Source organism: Vitis riparia, chromosome 11, assembly GCF_004353265.1.
Source record: "Vitis riparia cultivar Riparia Gloire de Montpellier isolate 1030 chromosome 11, EGFV_Vit.rip_1.0, whole genome shotgun sequence".
In the NCBI taxonomy this organism is placed as follows: domain Eukaryota; kingdom Viridiplantae; phylum Streptophyta; class Magnoliopsida; order Vitales; family Vitaceae; genus Vitis; species Vitis riparia.
The window spans coordinates 10,036,412-10,052,868 of NC_048441.1; the positions used below are offsets into that span (position 1 = coordinate 10,036,412).

Consider the following 16,457-nt stretch of genomic DNA (forward strand, 5'->3'; position numbering starts at 1 on the left):
TATCCATACTTAGGTACAATCATATTACTTGAACGATTTGTATACTTGCAAATTTGCACATCAAAGTTATGTTTTTTAATAAAGAACTTAGTAGGAGTTAAGTTTTAATTGAGAATATTCACATGAATTGCACTAAGGTTAAGTTTCTTTTATAATGAACTTAACAATGGTTAAGTTTCCGTTAAAAAAAATTACCTGAACGAAACTTAAGTTAAGTTTTTTTTTTAATAAAAAACTTAGTAAGAGTTAAGTTTTAATTGAGGATATTCACCTGAACTGTACTAGGGTTGAGTTCTAGTTGAAAAAAAAATTACTTGAACAAAACTAAAGTTAAGTTTTTTAATAAAAAACTTAGTAGGAGTTAAGTTTTAATTGACGAAATTCACCTGAATTGCACTAGGGTTAAGTTTCATTTACAAGTAACTTAGCACTCGTTAAGTTTGAATTAAAAACAAATGTCCTAAACTGCACTAAAGTTAAGTTTTTTTTTCTTTTTAATAAATAACTTAGGAGTTCAGTTTTAATTCAGGATATTCACCTGAATTGTACTAGGGTTAAGTTTCTTTTATAAGTAACTTAACACTCATTAAATTTGAGTTTTAAAAAAAAATGGTTTGAACTACACTGAAGTATAAGTTTCTCTTATTATGCTTACTACAACAAATTCAAACCTATTAACAATCATAACATAGTCACATTTATAAATAAATAAATAAATAATTGCAACCATTCATTTTCTCTAGATGTATGAAAAACATGTGACTATTTAAATAAGTGCTATAACATAGGAATATGCTAAATAAAAAACTTCAATGTCATTCTAGTTTAAATAAGTGTCATAATAAAGAAATATGTCAAACAAAAAACTTCAATTTCATTACATAGAAACATCTTCCACTATCTATTTACAATCCATTTACAGTGGTGGGATCACATAGGAAGTTCTTTATGGAAAAATAACTTCATTGCCATCTTCTCACGAAACCAATCCATCTGCTCGCCTATTAGTGTATCCATTGGATGGTTGTGCATTAGGTATTCCACAAATTTGATAAAAAAAACATTCCACAATCACCATTGCATGAACACAAAAAATGTGATGTTAACAATTTTCAATATTATTGTGTATATAATGAAATATGCATGTTGCCATGGAAAATATTGTACATACTCCTTTGTTTGTTGTGGAATGTTGTTCAATATCTCAATGTCCCACCCTTTATCACCCTTGGGGTCACCATTCTCCTCATAGTATTTTATAGCACTTAAGATATGTGGTAACAACATTACTAATGGTGTGATGAGTGTTTTCAATCCATTGGGTTTGTTAATTGACTTTAAAGAGTCATAAATGTAAATTTTCCTACTACGAAGGTGGACAACTCCCAATACCCAATGTGTGTTCCTTAAATTGATAGGAACATATATGACATCAACCTCAGATCATTTCAAAGAAGGCCTAGGATAAAAACCCATGGCATAATCGATGAGGATGTCATCTTCCGGTAAAATGTATTTGTTCCATGCCTTTTGATTCATCCTCCAACAACCATCCACTTTTTGCTACATAAGGAAAAAATTATCAGAAGTGGTGAATATAATTAAAAAAAAAATGAAACAAAGTTAAAATGCACTAATATGCATACCCAAAATAATGTGTCAGTAGTGGTGAATTTTTATGTAAATACATTAGGGTTTACTATCCTCTTTTTCCGAAAAAAATATAAATTGGCATCAATATGCTGAAAATTGTAAGGAATAATAATTAGTAATCAAGAAAATTTTGTATATCAATGAATAATGTAGGCAACAATCGTAAACTGAGTCACTGAGCCATTCTCTAAGAAACATTATTTTTTAAAACCATTTTTGGTCCACCTCCATATACTCGATGTTGAATTCAAACCTTTATGCCATATAAGGAAATAAACCATTTGTCAACTTCATAAATTACCTAAAAAAATATTAATTGAGTCAATGTTGTAGATAACTTACTCTTCCTCAATCCCATCATTAATATATTGTGTATAGACCATCTTTGCCTCCATTAATGGTGGTTGCAATGGATCAAAGATTGATGAAGCTATGTCAGTCTTAGTCATTAGCAACTTCCTTCTCTTAGTGGGTTCTATAAATGAGTGTTACAATAGATAAGATTTCTTTACCTCCCTTCTTTGCTTAAAGATATTCGGTGATACTTGATGTGGGAAAACATGAACTACTGTTGCATCAGGGGGGTCATCTATCAAAGCCTCCTTATTATTGTCTTTCCTCGATGTCTCAATTTTTTTGAAGTCCAACATTGTTTCATTTCCCATTGTTGCAGTATATGGCTCATTACTCAGGTTTCCAACCTGAAATTGCATATAAATATATAAATATATTTGAAAATGCATTGTCAGTAATTCAAAAAATATAAAGAATATAAGACCATGGAAAAACATTAGCTGGTGTTTCATTTAGTGCATCATCCATTGAAGCCTCCCTCTTATTGTCTTTTCCTGATGTTTCAAATTTTCCTGACTTTGATTTAAAGTCCATTGTTACATCATTCCCCATTGTAGCATTATATGGCTCACTTCTTAGGTTTCTAATCTGAAATTGCATAGAAATATATGAATATATTTTAAAATGCATTGTTAGTATTACAAAATAAGGAATCTAGCACATGTTACTAACATTCAATAATAGCTCCCTCAAACCATCAATCTTACTTCCTATTTCTTTCAATTCTGCTCTAACTTCATTAAAATTTGCTTTTGTCTTTCCTTGAAAGTTGATGAACATCATAAACAATTCCTTTACATCACAAAAAACATTATAACATTAGTCAAACATTCTTAAACATGTATAGTGAAATAATGTTAATAACTTTCAGTTTAGTTACATTGAATGAAGGTAATTTAGAACTATCACCTTCTTTTCCACCTTTCATTGATGTTGTTGTAGCAGTGGTATAGGCCTCAGCTTCTTCATGATCTTCATCTTTCTCCCAATCATTCACATCATCTTGGAAGACATCATTTGATTCAACCTCGAATTCAAAACATTTCACATACTCTTGTTCACGCTTTTCCAATGTGGGAATGAGTATGGAATGCAAAGATAACTAATAATTCAAAGTAAAAAGAATTAATAATAATAATAGGCTTATGTAAATAAGAAAGAAATAAAGTATAAACAAATATTAAGATATCACTCACATTTGACTTTACAAATAAGGATTGAATCTCAGTGTATTTTGAAGTTGCAGTACTTGTCCAATTTAAAATTCTGGGGAAACTTCTACCAATGTGACTTGCATATTTCATTCCAAGCAATGGAATGATTTCATATGCCCAAATTTGAAAGGCATATGGAAATCCCACAAGTGCATATGCTTCATAGGTTGCATTTCCCTTTTCGTTTTTTCTTCTCTACATATTTTGACTATCTTTTGTCCAAAGCCCTTTACAACCCAAACAATGTTCTCTCATAGCAAATTCTTCCCCAAGGATACTTGTTGAACTCCTCTAGACTATCAACAAGTTGAACCCATTGTAAATCTATCAAATTATTCCCTTCATTTCCTAGTAAGACATGCTCAACAAAGTACAACAATGCTAACATTACAATATCTTCATCAAGATTTGATTTCCCACTTACCTTTGCCTTCTTTTTTTGTCCTTTTTGTGCTTGTTCTCTTTCCTTTCTTACATAATGAGATGAAAACCTCCTCCAATCAATTATTACGAATCTTATTCTCTCCATTGAAATATTGATATCTTATTCTTAAAGATGTTAAGTCAAATTGTGAAATATTACCAAATTTCAACCCAGTTATCAATGCAAACTCCGACACACTAAATCTCAATCCTTTTGAGTGAACAAGTATCCACATCTCATCTTCTCTTTTGGTGTCACATTGGTGTAAAAACATATTATGAACAATTTGAGCAGAAAATTTCAAATCAGCCATACCTAAGAAGTGGTCAAAACAAGATTTTTTTAAACATCTTTAGTTGGGTTTCATTCAAGTTCTTCTTTATGTTGTCAATGACAATAATGTGGGATAAGCAAGCCACCTTAGATGGGAAGTGATCTTCATTACATATTTTCTGTATGAAGATTGTTGAAGAAGTGGTAGCCTGCAAAGTCACACACATTGTGCTTCACATTAAGAAAATAAATTAAGAGTTATAAACATTCTGCATGAACTAAAATAAATTACAAAAAAGTTTAACCATTTATACTAAAATCAAAATACTGATTACATTTATTATATTGTAAATAAGTTTGAAACATTTTAACTAAAAACTTAACTACAGTTATGTTATTTGTTAATGAAACTTAACCTCGATTAAGTTTAGGTGAAATTTTTTTATTAATAACTTAACATCAGTTAAGTTCTTTGTAAATAAAACTTAACCCAGTGTAATCTAAGTGAATATTTTGATTAACATATAAAAACATAACCTGATTAGTTCATTATTTATGGCAAACCTGAGATACAATATCATCTGTAGACTTATTATCTAGGTTTAACTTATTTGGGATCTTCTTTTTAGCATATGAAAAACAATGGATATATATTTTTCTATTGAAGGAGTAATCTCATATACAAGAATCATCAACACATTAGCATCCCAAATAGTATACAAAATACAAACCCTCTCGTTAGATTCTTTAGTATTTGCCATTAAAGATGAGTTGTTCACTTTCTAGGATGACCACTTTTGAAGTTATACAATATTGCAAATCTAAGTCTTTTTTTCCTTGTCCCTGAAAAATATATTACAAAAAGGATTCAAATAACAATCAAAAATTTACTTATTAAAATCCATAAGTTTGTACTAAGAAAGTAAACAATATAGATGTCAAGAAAAAAAGGAATATATATATAAAGAAGAGAGAAAAAGAGAAAGACCACTATACAACATTCTTTTACATCACCTTAGAAACAATTCTTAGAAATTTAAATTTTGATAAAACTTGCACTACATTTTTCATTTACTTCTTTTAAATGGATCATTGATGAAAGAGATTGCATAATGCACATGATTTTCCAATTCTTATGGCTATGGATGGAAGCAATATTTTTCCTTTTATATTTTTTCTTTTTTTTTTCTTGAGAAAATTACTCACGAATTTTATTAGAAACATTGAATTAATCCTAAGAAATATGATGATTTATGGTGATGATTGAAAGAATTGTAAAAATAATGACTCTTAAAGATGTTTACCTTATTCACTATTAGAAGTTAATCTACTAGCCATCGAAAGTTTATTCTTCTTTGAAGCTGCTTCATAGATAGTGTTAACCATTTTTGTTTCTCTATACTTCTCTAGGTGAACAAATATGTTAAAGTTTCTTTCTTTTCTTTCCTCTTAATTGTTTGGTAAATCATATGTTATGTATTACTTTTTGTCAATAATGTGGGAGATTCAAGTGAAATTTACATATATATCTAGGTTGTTTAAGAGTTTTGGAGTGTTTCAACATCTCTTTTTGTTCATGAATATTATCTTTAGAGTCTTCAAGTATCTTTCCATTATCAAATCTAACATTATCTTTCCATGAGTTTAAACACTTTGGTTATTCATGCTTAAATTTCAAGAACTAATCGTGAATCCATGTCATATTACTTTTCCTCACATCCATATCTAGGTATAAATGATGGTCTAAAGGACCATCCTTACTTACAAATAGGATATGGCAGAAGTATTTTGAGTATTTTGGCTATGCATATGCTTCATCTCACTCAATATTTTAGTTGTGAGTAATATTTTAACCATCAGTTAGTATCATTCTTTGCCATGACTTTTGTTAGAGATTACTATTAGAATCATATGGTTTGCATTGCAAAACCAATTGGGTTCCAGATTTAGCAAATGTCACCTATGATATAGTAAAAGCAAATTGGGTTTAGACCTTGATAAGGTGTTTGTTAATGTTGGTTCACCTCCAAGGGAGAGCAAGTGTTTTCTTCTTAATCTATACAAGTGAAATGGAAACTGTAGTAGGCAAGGAATGCAAATTGTTTTATTAAAATTGAAATTTTGGTTAAACCAACTTTCTATCCCTTGGAAAGAGAACTGCAAATAGGAAAATATCTTCTTCCTAAACTGTTGAAAAACTAGATACCCAATTGGCAAAGGCTACAATGATTTCCAATTTTGTCATTAATAGAAAAAGAATGACTATTCATGTATATCAAATTGGTTCCATTACTTGGAGGTTAAACAACAATAAAAGAGAATATTTGACACAAATGCTCATGGAAGAAGTATTGTTTTCACTTTATGACAAAGTTAAAACTACTATAAAATATTTTGGAAAAGAAATCAAAACCATTCTTCCAGCACTGCTCATGGAAAAAGACTTCAGCAACACCTCTAATATCTCCACTTGGAAAGTTTAAGGAAACAAATCCATCTTCCTTCGTGGGACAGATGCAACATTTCTTCTAATCACTAGGGAGGAGAAATCAAAATGGCGGCAGATTTTGTTTCTCTAATTCTATTTCAGCTCTTTCGAACACCAAATTGATCAACGCATTTGTCACTTTTCCACTAGATTTATGCTTAAAAGTACACATGCAACAATAACCACAAGAACGATTTTCTACACTATAAAATCAGAGCAATTGCTAGAATATCACACTTCAAAATCTTAACGAGTAGAGCAAAACATCAAAATACAATAGCCAGGAAATCTAATTAAATATAAATTTTTTCTTTTTGAATTCAAAGATGAATAGACTAACAAATTTAAGAAAATCTCTTATATTTACGCTTAAGAAAAAATGAACATATAAACCCATTACTTCTTTCCGTGTTTTTTCTGAAACCATATGAAAAAAAAAAAACACACACACACACACACACCTCAAGCACATGTATGAAATCAACAAAGAGACAAAAAATATAAAAAACAAACTATTTGAAAGTAATAAATGTAACTTTTAAGATCCTTCTTTATTCTTTTCCACTTCGTTTTGTTCTCTTCTTCTCCCACGTTTTTTCAAAAACTGGATAAAAAAAATTCACACTTCAATAAATGGAAATTTTAGAATCCTTTTAGACAGAGGAATCAACAATAGTACAAAAATCTACAAAAAAAAAAAAAAAGAAAAAAAAAATCAGAAGACCAAAGCATACCTTCCAGTCTACCATTCAAAAGAGAAGAACCCTTCGTTTTGCTCTCTTTCTCTTCTCTTCTACTTTTTTGAATTTGAAAGGTTTCGCTTTTAATTTTTTTTAAGGTTTTAAAGAGGCAAAGGTTATTTTTCCAAATACCAACTTATTTTGCCCCTTTTAACCAAATATCCCTTATAATCTTATTAAAAAAGTATCTTTTACTTGAAAATATATGTCTAGTTATCCAATGTTTATATATATATATATATAAGAAGTTCCCTTTACACAACCATAAACCTCATTTTTTTATGCTTGCTCTAAGCATATTAAGCTTCACTACCATTTTTTTCAAGAAAATGCTATATTTGGAGTTTTAGTCACTCAATTTCTACTTTAAAATCTTCAAATAGTTAACATTTTTACAAAGGTCTTACCTAAGATTCAATTTTCTTAGTTTTTTTTACAAGTTGGGATTTCATTAAATTTTGTTCACTCTTAAGGGGAATAATAAACAATTATTGCATGCAAACCTAGTGGAATGTAAATTGTTGTCACAAGGATTTCCTATTATCATATTTTCTCCATGAATATCTCATGGTCGTTGCTCAACCTAATGATCGAGGAATGACAATTGTTGTATATATCTCAAGGCTTGTTGCACATGGCTTCCCAATGAGTGAGGAATGGCATTGCTCACTTGTATATATTGAAAGGCTTGCTACATATGGCTTGATAGCTTATTCACTCCTACAATCAAGTGTCAATTTTCAATTCTTTATCATTTCCATAGTAGTATTATACCTTTGTGTATATGTCAATGTAAATCACATATTTAGAGCATGAAATGCATAGATGGATTATCGAACATCTTCTTTTTTTCTTTAGTTATTTGATGTTGGACACTAATTTACAATAAAGTGTTGATAGAATACCTACTTTTGGTGTTGTGTTTGCCACTTAGTAAAGAAATAATAAGTTGGAGAAATTGAAAGCGAGATATTATAGTAGACCATCATGGTAGCGGAGTATATAGCTACAAAAGTGGTGTGGATTTGTTAGCTCATTCTAGAACTCGAAGTCATTCTATCCATTCAACTTCCAATCAAAATTCATCATGATTGTGATAACGTGAATAGGACATGTCTTGAGCCCAAAGCTCTTTAAAGAAAGAAACACATTGAACATAGATTTCACTTGATGACATAATAAAAAGAAATGATACAACAATATCAAGGACTGCATTAACAAAAACTATCGAGGCAATGAAGATAAAAAAATATCTGTACAATTGGTTTTGAATGCAAGTTGGAGATTATTAGATTATGTTCAACCTATTTTTGAATTTTTATTTTATTAAATTTGTTTTGTATTGTTATTTAAAAGAGATTTCATATTATTATTTTATTATTTGTATTTCTATGTCATATCTGATCTCATAATGAAAATTAACATGATAACATTGAACAAAAATCATACTATTGTTTAATGAACCCAAAACAAGGAATGATGATTTATTTTTAGCTCCTTGTTAATTGAAAGTATTCTTAGCATTGGTGGTACAATAATACTAACAAATAAGTCTACACTTGTGCTACTATTGATAGGATGATGCATCATTGACTTGTTGATCTTAAGCAAACAAGTGAATGTATTATAACAAGTACATGTACTCAACTTGATCTAATGGGAAATGTGATTTACTAATCGGATATGATAGTTTTTATGTAATTTACTAATAATCATTGGATCTTAGCTGTTTATGTTTATTTATTTATTATTTTTAACTGATGTTGATGATTAAATGTAGAAGTTAATTATATTCTAATTTAATTTAGAAAAGTATAAGAATATAATAGGAAAAGTATCTTACAAATCTTAAATGCAAAAGTTAGTTTTAATTAGGAGTTCTATTGCTTGACAAACAGAACCTAATAATCTCATATACAAACTTACTATAGTTAGGCTTGTTTGTGCTGACAATATTTTTGAGTTATTTACTTTTCAATTTTATCACTTTTTCTTTTTCTTAGAAAAAGTAAAAAAATTTTACTTTGTCAAAGGAGGAAATCATTTTTCCTTTCTCTTTTCTAACTTTTATTTTCTACAACATCCAAAATTAATTTATTATTCAAAATAAAACCAACTCCACTCTTAAAAACTTCTTATAATTATGGACTTAATTAAAAAAACCAAACTACCATAGTCTCAAATAATTTATATGAGAATTAACATTGAGATATCAATAAAAAAAATAGAGTAAAAACTTAATGACATTCCAATCTATTAAGATTTAAATTAAATTAATATTTATTAATATTTTGAGCAACAGAAACAAGGACAAAAAAACACACACACACGGGGCATTTTAGTCTTTCTATATATAAGAATTGACTATGAGATAGCAAGAGGTTAGAGCTACATTTACCTATAACTAAAGAGAAGAGAGGCATGTACATGAATAACTTTGGAGGCAAGATGCCTGGATGGCTAATTGAGGCAAGCAATTATTGTGCAAAATATGTAATTTGAGTGGTTGCCTTTGGGCTTTTATTTATTTCCAAAAAATTCTTGACATTGTATTGTAAACTCCATCAATTTTAAATCCAAATTCACATTTTAAAAGGTTTTCTTAAACAATGGATTTGGATTCAAAATAGACTTGAGTTTCTCAAAATCTATTTATTGAAATAAATTTGAAGTAAAAAGGTTTACCAAGATGAAAATATCGTTATATAAGTCTCAGAAGCATGCATCATTTGGTCTAAAACCCAATCCAAACCTTAAGCATGCACAAGAAGCACAATCCAAGCCTCAAGCATGCATAGGAAGGGAGCATCTCTTATTAAATACAACTTTATTTTGCTCCCCATGTCCTATGTGGGATTCACTTCCACAAAGATTAGAAAAATCATAAACCCAAAAGCACACCACCGGGACTTGAATCCTAGTATTTTGCATGAAATTTAAATCACTTGCCAAAAAAGATACGTTGCTCTTAGTTTTATGAAATGCATATTACTTATATATACTAATTTATAGAATAAAATTTATAAACGAAATAAAATTTATTATATAATTATTGGAAATAAGTTAAATTTAATTATAGTAATTAAATACAAGAAAAGTATAAATTTATAAATAAAATTATTAATATTTTTAAATAAAAAATACTTTTAAATATATATATATAAACATTTCTTTTATATTTTTTAATACATCCAAATTAAATGCATTATATCCTTCGGTATGTATATCATTTTTTTTTTGTTAAAATAACTTTAATATATTATTATTATTATTATTATTATTATTTGATCATTTTTGGAGTTTTTTATAATATTTTTATGAATTTTTCATACACCGATATTTTGTATCAAAATATATATCGATATTTTTTCAATATATGCATAATTACCGATATTTTTATCCTTAAGTCTTCCTATTGAAATAAATTTAAGACTCATTGAAAAATGATTTTTGGTGAATAATACTTTATCATGCTCGAAAGAGTTTAATTTATAAAAATGATAGTTTGGTAAAATTTTAAGAGAATCTAATAGAATTTGAAAAAAAAAAAAAAAAATCCCTTTTTACTATTAGGGTTAGTCGTATTTAATTATTTAACATGTGAGAGAAATCCTACCTTGATTCCAAGAGTATGGATTCAAATAAAGGGTCTTCCCGTCCTCCTTAATGTGAAACGGCCCTATTTCCTCTGACTGCCTATTAGCAATGGATGAATATCCAGGCCCTGCAGAAAAAAAAAATTCTAGGTTAACACAACCTAATTTTATAAAAATTTGTTTGTGTTTGAGTGCAGTAACAAACAAATGAAACTATCAAATATCAGTCACTGAAATTGAGAAAAGTTAATAAGCATTGATTTGTTGCATTTAATATCAGTTCAACTTGGATCAAGCTTTAGACAATTTTAGTGTAACTTGAAACTTATTTAATATTTTTATTTATATTTTTATATAGTAATATTTACTTTAGTTTTTTTGTTTGTTTTAAGGAAAAGTATAAAATTATGGTTATATAGAGCATTATTTCAATTGCCTAAAGAGATATATACATAAATATATTTTTATTTTTATTATTTTGAAGTATTGTCTTATTTATTATTTAAATTTTGACATAAATATATAAAAATAGAAAAAACATTAAAAATAAGTTCAATCCAATCAAAATTTGACCCAATAAACCTAACTAATCTTAATTTAGCACTATCAAACTGAGTCTAACTTGCACTCACTTTGAGTTTTATAACAACAATAAATAATGAGATTAATTTGATTGAGTTTGGATTTAACACATTTAGATTATCAAATTGATTGACCTAGTTTGGATATTTCCTAATTTGGGTGGGGTTTGGGTTGGCTACTAACCCGACCTAGTTGTAACTTTATTGAAAACTAAAAGACATTTTAGATGTAAAATGTAACCTTATATTTTTGCTGATTTTTTTTCCAATTAAATTAGAAAAAGAAAATTTTTCACTAAGACTAACAATTGGTAGTATTTGGCTATTTAGAATATTTTTGGACTTATTTTCCACACTTTTCTCTTTAACCAACCATACAATAACATATATAAAGTATTTGAATTCATTATTTGAACATTAAGGTTATGTTTAGAAAAATACGAGGAAAAAAACAAAGAATAAAAATTAAAGGAAAAAAATAAAAAATAGATTTAAAGTAAATAAATTATTTTTATGTGGTATTTCAAACTTATTTAACTTATTTTAACTATTTTATATAAAAATTAAATAATTTAAAAATACATAAGATTCTAACTAATTTTAATTATATTTAATTTTTTATATATATATTTTTCATTATAAGAAAATCATTTTTCATATCTTTTCTTTAGTACTTTTCTAAAACCAAATATAATCTGTCCGATTGAGAATAAATTTTACATTATAATCACTTATGCTAGTTGGTAAAAAAATAGTAATCTAAAAAGATAATTACAAAATTAAACTCTAAGTACGGCCATTAATCATGTTTGCTATTTAATCACACAAAAAGATTTAAAAACACCACCCAAATACCATGCATCCTTATCTACAATTGCATGGAATTAAAAAACATTATGGAAGAACTAATGGAAAGGAAATATGATTGTAAATTACACCAAATTACCAGCAAAAACTTTCTTAGTAATACCTTCCTTTCCTTCATTTTTCTCCGTAACTAAACAAAGCCCAAACAAGTCCCTCCCAATTATTTCATAGACGTAGGGTACCGACAAAAGACTGACAGTACCATTTAATCAAAATTCTTCCATACAACAATCCAATTGCTATAAGTCAACACATAAAATAATAGTGACAAAAATAATGACAAGGGTGTTTGCCAAAAGCCTACCTCCATTGAGCCAAAGAACCAGAGGCTTAGAAGAAGGGTCTTCAGCAGCCTCAATGAACCAGTAGAATAGAGCCCTCCCAGTGTACTACTATTAACTGTGACGTACCCAGCATAGAGTGCAAAGGAGATATTTTAAAGGTTTGGCCTGGGAGCTGAAGGACCTTGTCCAACCCTTGCTGAACAAGAGGGTCCGAAGAAGAAGAAGTGGCTCTATTCAGATTGATCAGAGTCAACAAGATTTGAACAACAAAAGCCCATTTCGGACACAGCGCCAATTTTGTGGTGTTTTGGAGGTGGAGGAGGATGAGGAAATTAGTGAGGGTGGGGAATATATGTGGATAGAGGAGGGGTTTGCTATGGACATGTGCATGGCTATTGGCTGCTGAAGAATCCATCTTATGCCTTGTTGGCTGTGCTGCATTTGTAACTTACTGTTTGGTTTTTTCCTCAGTCTTAACATCATCTTGGAATTGCTCTTCAGTCTTCATTGGCTTCCTTTTTCCTTGGCTAAACAAGGACCCTAGGTTTTTTTTTTTTTTCTTTTTCCTTTTTTTAATAATATTATTATCAAAACTTTCTTTTCTTTTCTTTTTCCTTTTGTTTTCTCCCCAATTGTGTCAACTGCTCCAGCCTCTCTATTAATATGATAATATCTCAAAGTTATTATAAGTATTGGTGCTATATATTGAACATTCTCAAAGAATTCACTAATATAATTGATTACTGGGTATTAATCCTAAACGTATCATCCATGATTTTGTTGGATTGTGAAGCTTGAATTAGTATTATTGCGCTTCGCTCAAAATGTCGAGGGTCGAGTTACCTGATCAGCTCGTGGGGTCCCTAATATATATTTAACCCTTTTATGTTAGGGTTTTGCTTTTTTCAATGAATGCAATCGCAATTGAGAAGTTTTTTTGTTTTTTTTTTTCGAGAACTTTACTATTGTAATTCTTCTCATTCATTTTGATTAGTAGATTATTGAGTATTGGTGCACTTCGCATATTTGAGCTGTGATTATAGCTATATTTTTTAGAAGTAAAGAAGTGACACAGATATGTAGAGAAGTGGCCTATCAAACGGTGGTTGCACTAGTTTTTTTTGCACCAATGGATTTACATGATGCATGGTTATGAATAGTTAGTTCTACACTTGTTTTCATTGAAAAATGTCTTTTCACTCACTCATATAAAAATATTAACAAAAAATTTTTTTTAATAATAATTCAAATTTTATGCATTAGCTTGTCCATATCCTCTTTACTCGCTTAAGAGTAGGGACATATTGCATTGTGGTGGTCCTCATTATTTCTTCAAACATCCCCATCATTTCTGCCACATTGCATGTGAGTTTCCAGGCTTATATATGTTCTTTTATAATGACTCTTCCTTTTCATATTGTCTTTTATATCATATCATTCCATTTTGTCTTCTCCTATTTTCTAATTATGTATTTGTATTTTTGGATGCCTATGTTGAAATAAAACCCTATAAAATTAAATAATACCACCTTGTTTAGATTTATAAATTCTCTTTTAATTTGATTTTTCATTTTTGGAGTATTCGACAAAGCAACAAAAATTTCCAAGATATCAATCAATCTAACCCAAGGTATTATCATTTGGAGGGGGTATATTTGTGGATGAATTACTTTTCTGAAAATAACTTCATTTTTCAGAAGAAAATTAAAAATAACTTTATTTTTCAAAAGAAAATTATTTATAAATACAAGACGAAATATCACAATATAGTTATGAAATATCGATTATTTGATAAACGCAGAAGGATATTTCAACATTTCCACCAATGAGCTTGGCGCACATAGTATCGAAAAAAAAAAGATTAAATTAGTTAGAAGTGAAAATTTTGAAGATAGAGATCGAAAGAAAATATTGGAGCCTTTTTATTTCTTTGTTTTTCACACATTTTTCGAACTTGATTAACTAAACACTATTAGGTCTTATGTACAGTGAACTAACTTGCAGCTATACTTACTAACTTGCATCTGTGCTTTAACTGATCACCTAATTTTATTATTGTTGAACTATCTTTAACTAACAGTAGGGAAGCCATTTTGTAACTTTCTTGCAACTTCGGATGTGGCTTCTTGAATGTTCTTTAGGTGCAGTTCTTGTGACATTTTATGATGCACAAACCCCAATTGCCTGCCTTTGAAAGACTGGGAAAGCCTACAACTATATGACCCTCCCCCTGAGACTTCTCCTGTGAGAGTGCATGAAAGCATCTACCAAATACGCTACCTTTGGGTTGCCCAAATATTACTATTCTAGAATTGACTTATCAAACAAGCTAATTTTCTAGAAAATTCTCCCCAATAGTACTTTTTACGACCATTAGATGGATGCTCATATTATAAGTTGATTAAATATGTGAGCAGTGCTCTGAAAAGTGATTTACACAAAACTCCTTCTCGATCGTTGCACATTTTCATATTAGCATGTCTCTCTATTAATTTAGTCTAGCATGTTCTGTATATAGTAACCTTGATCTTTATTTTATTCAATTAGTCTTATATTTTTGGGAAAAGTCCTATTAAGATTGTGCTAGTGGAATCCCGTTCCACTTATAAGTGGAGTCTCATTCCACTTATAAGTAGAATCCCGTTCTCTTTGAGTCCTATTCCGTTTACAAGTAAAGTCCTGTCAGGACTGTGTTAGTGACCTATAATAGCAGGTCACCTCTCACTCTCTAAATACGAAAACCAATTTTTCAAAGAGTTTTTCATATATCTATCTGGAGGAATATTTCAAAACCCAAGCTATATACGTCTCGCTTACAGAGTGCACCCAAGGCGAGATCTGGTTGTTGAATCCTGGAGGTAGACCACTGGTACCCTAGTGCACCAAGTTCGTCTTCGAGGAGGGTGGATTTATTTCAAGGACAGTGTTTGTCACGCCTTAGTCGATAAGCTTTTCTTACTATTCATTTTGTTCTTTGTTTGTGTCTTTTGGGTTAGTCATTTGTTTCTATACCCTTAAACCAACAATAAGAAGGTTGGTCAATCAAAAGGAAAAGAATTTTGGCAATTCTGGCAATGATTAAAAGGAAAGAAATTCAAACAATTCAGCATTTATCTTCCACAACGTAGTCAAACAGAATAATTTTGGCTTGCTGGAAATAATCAAAGGGAATAATTTTGTGAATAATTCTGGCAGTGATGGAAGAATCTTCTTAGTAGTGATGATAATATTCAACTTTCTATTTTGGTATCTTAACATGCACCCTCAAGTTGGAGAGGGAATGCAACGAACTCCTAAATTGAACAGAAAAACATAGGTTGAGCGGCGTGAAAGAGACTTGGTGAGTATGTCAAGAATAAATTTTCTTGTTCCCTTGTGCACATTTTATGGGATAAATGTTACAAGATTGTCAATTTTTTGGCATTAAGATTGAAACCATCTAATCGATATTTATAGTTTATTATTTCCTCATCCAATTGTGTGTTGTATGAAAGGAATTATATTTGATAAAATGATATGTGACCTCATTGATCCATATTGGTAACTTTGCAAGATAAGTATGCAATGATCGTAATAGTTTTATGTGACCACTTATTAAATCCATAAAAGTTTCCAAGTATTTACATGCTCATTTTTTTAAGTGGGAGAATGTTGGAATTATTGTGGCCCTCATGATCACATAAAGTTAATCCCTATATTTTATGGTTTATGACCAAAGTCATGAATTTAATGTATTTACATTTCTCATATTATATATATAATGTATGTAGGAAGATTAAATGTGCAAGGTATATGAAAAAAAAAAATATGAAGTATCATAACAAAAGTCATGAATTTGCTAAATTGTGTACAAGTTATAATGACCAAAATCATGTACCTATATTAAAGTTATCATATACCAAGAATATTACATAGAATTGAAAAATATGAATTTATACAATCTCCATATCTTTTGTTTTTGCATGAAACACCGGATTTTTAGA

At 29.3% G+C, this 16,457-nt stretch overlaps 1 long non-coding RNA gene across 5 annotated transcripts; it reads right to left on the bottom strand.

Moving 5' to 3' along the window:
* Positions 1-824: 824 nt before the first annotated feature.
* On the bottom strand, positions 825-12,934 carry LOC117924485. Of its 5 annotated transcripts, none has more exons than XR_004652804.1 (6): positions 12,495-12,934; positions 10,763-10,870; positions 4,065-4,127; positions 2,917-3,109; positions 2,166-2,354; positions 825-1,563 (listed from the first exon to the last, which is right to left on the bottom strand). It is a non-coding gene; the product is annotated as an uncharacterized LOC117924485 (long non-coding RNA). The 5 variants fall into 5 exon arrangements; XR_004652805.1 differs by having other exon boundaries at positions 3,204-4,127; XR_004652807.1 differs by lacking the exon at positions 4,065-4,127 and adding an exon at positions 4,650-4,761.
* Positions 12,935-16,457: the final 3,523 nt, after the last annotated feature.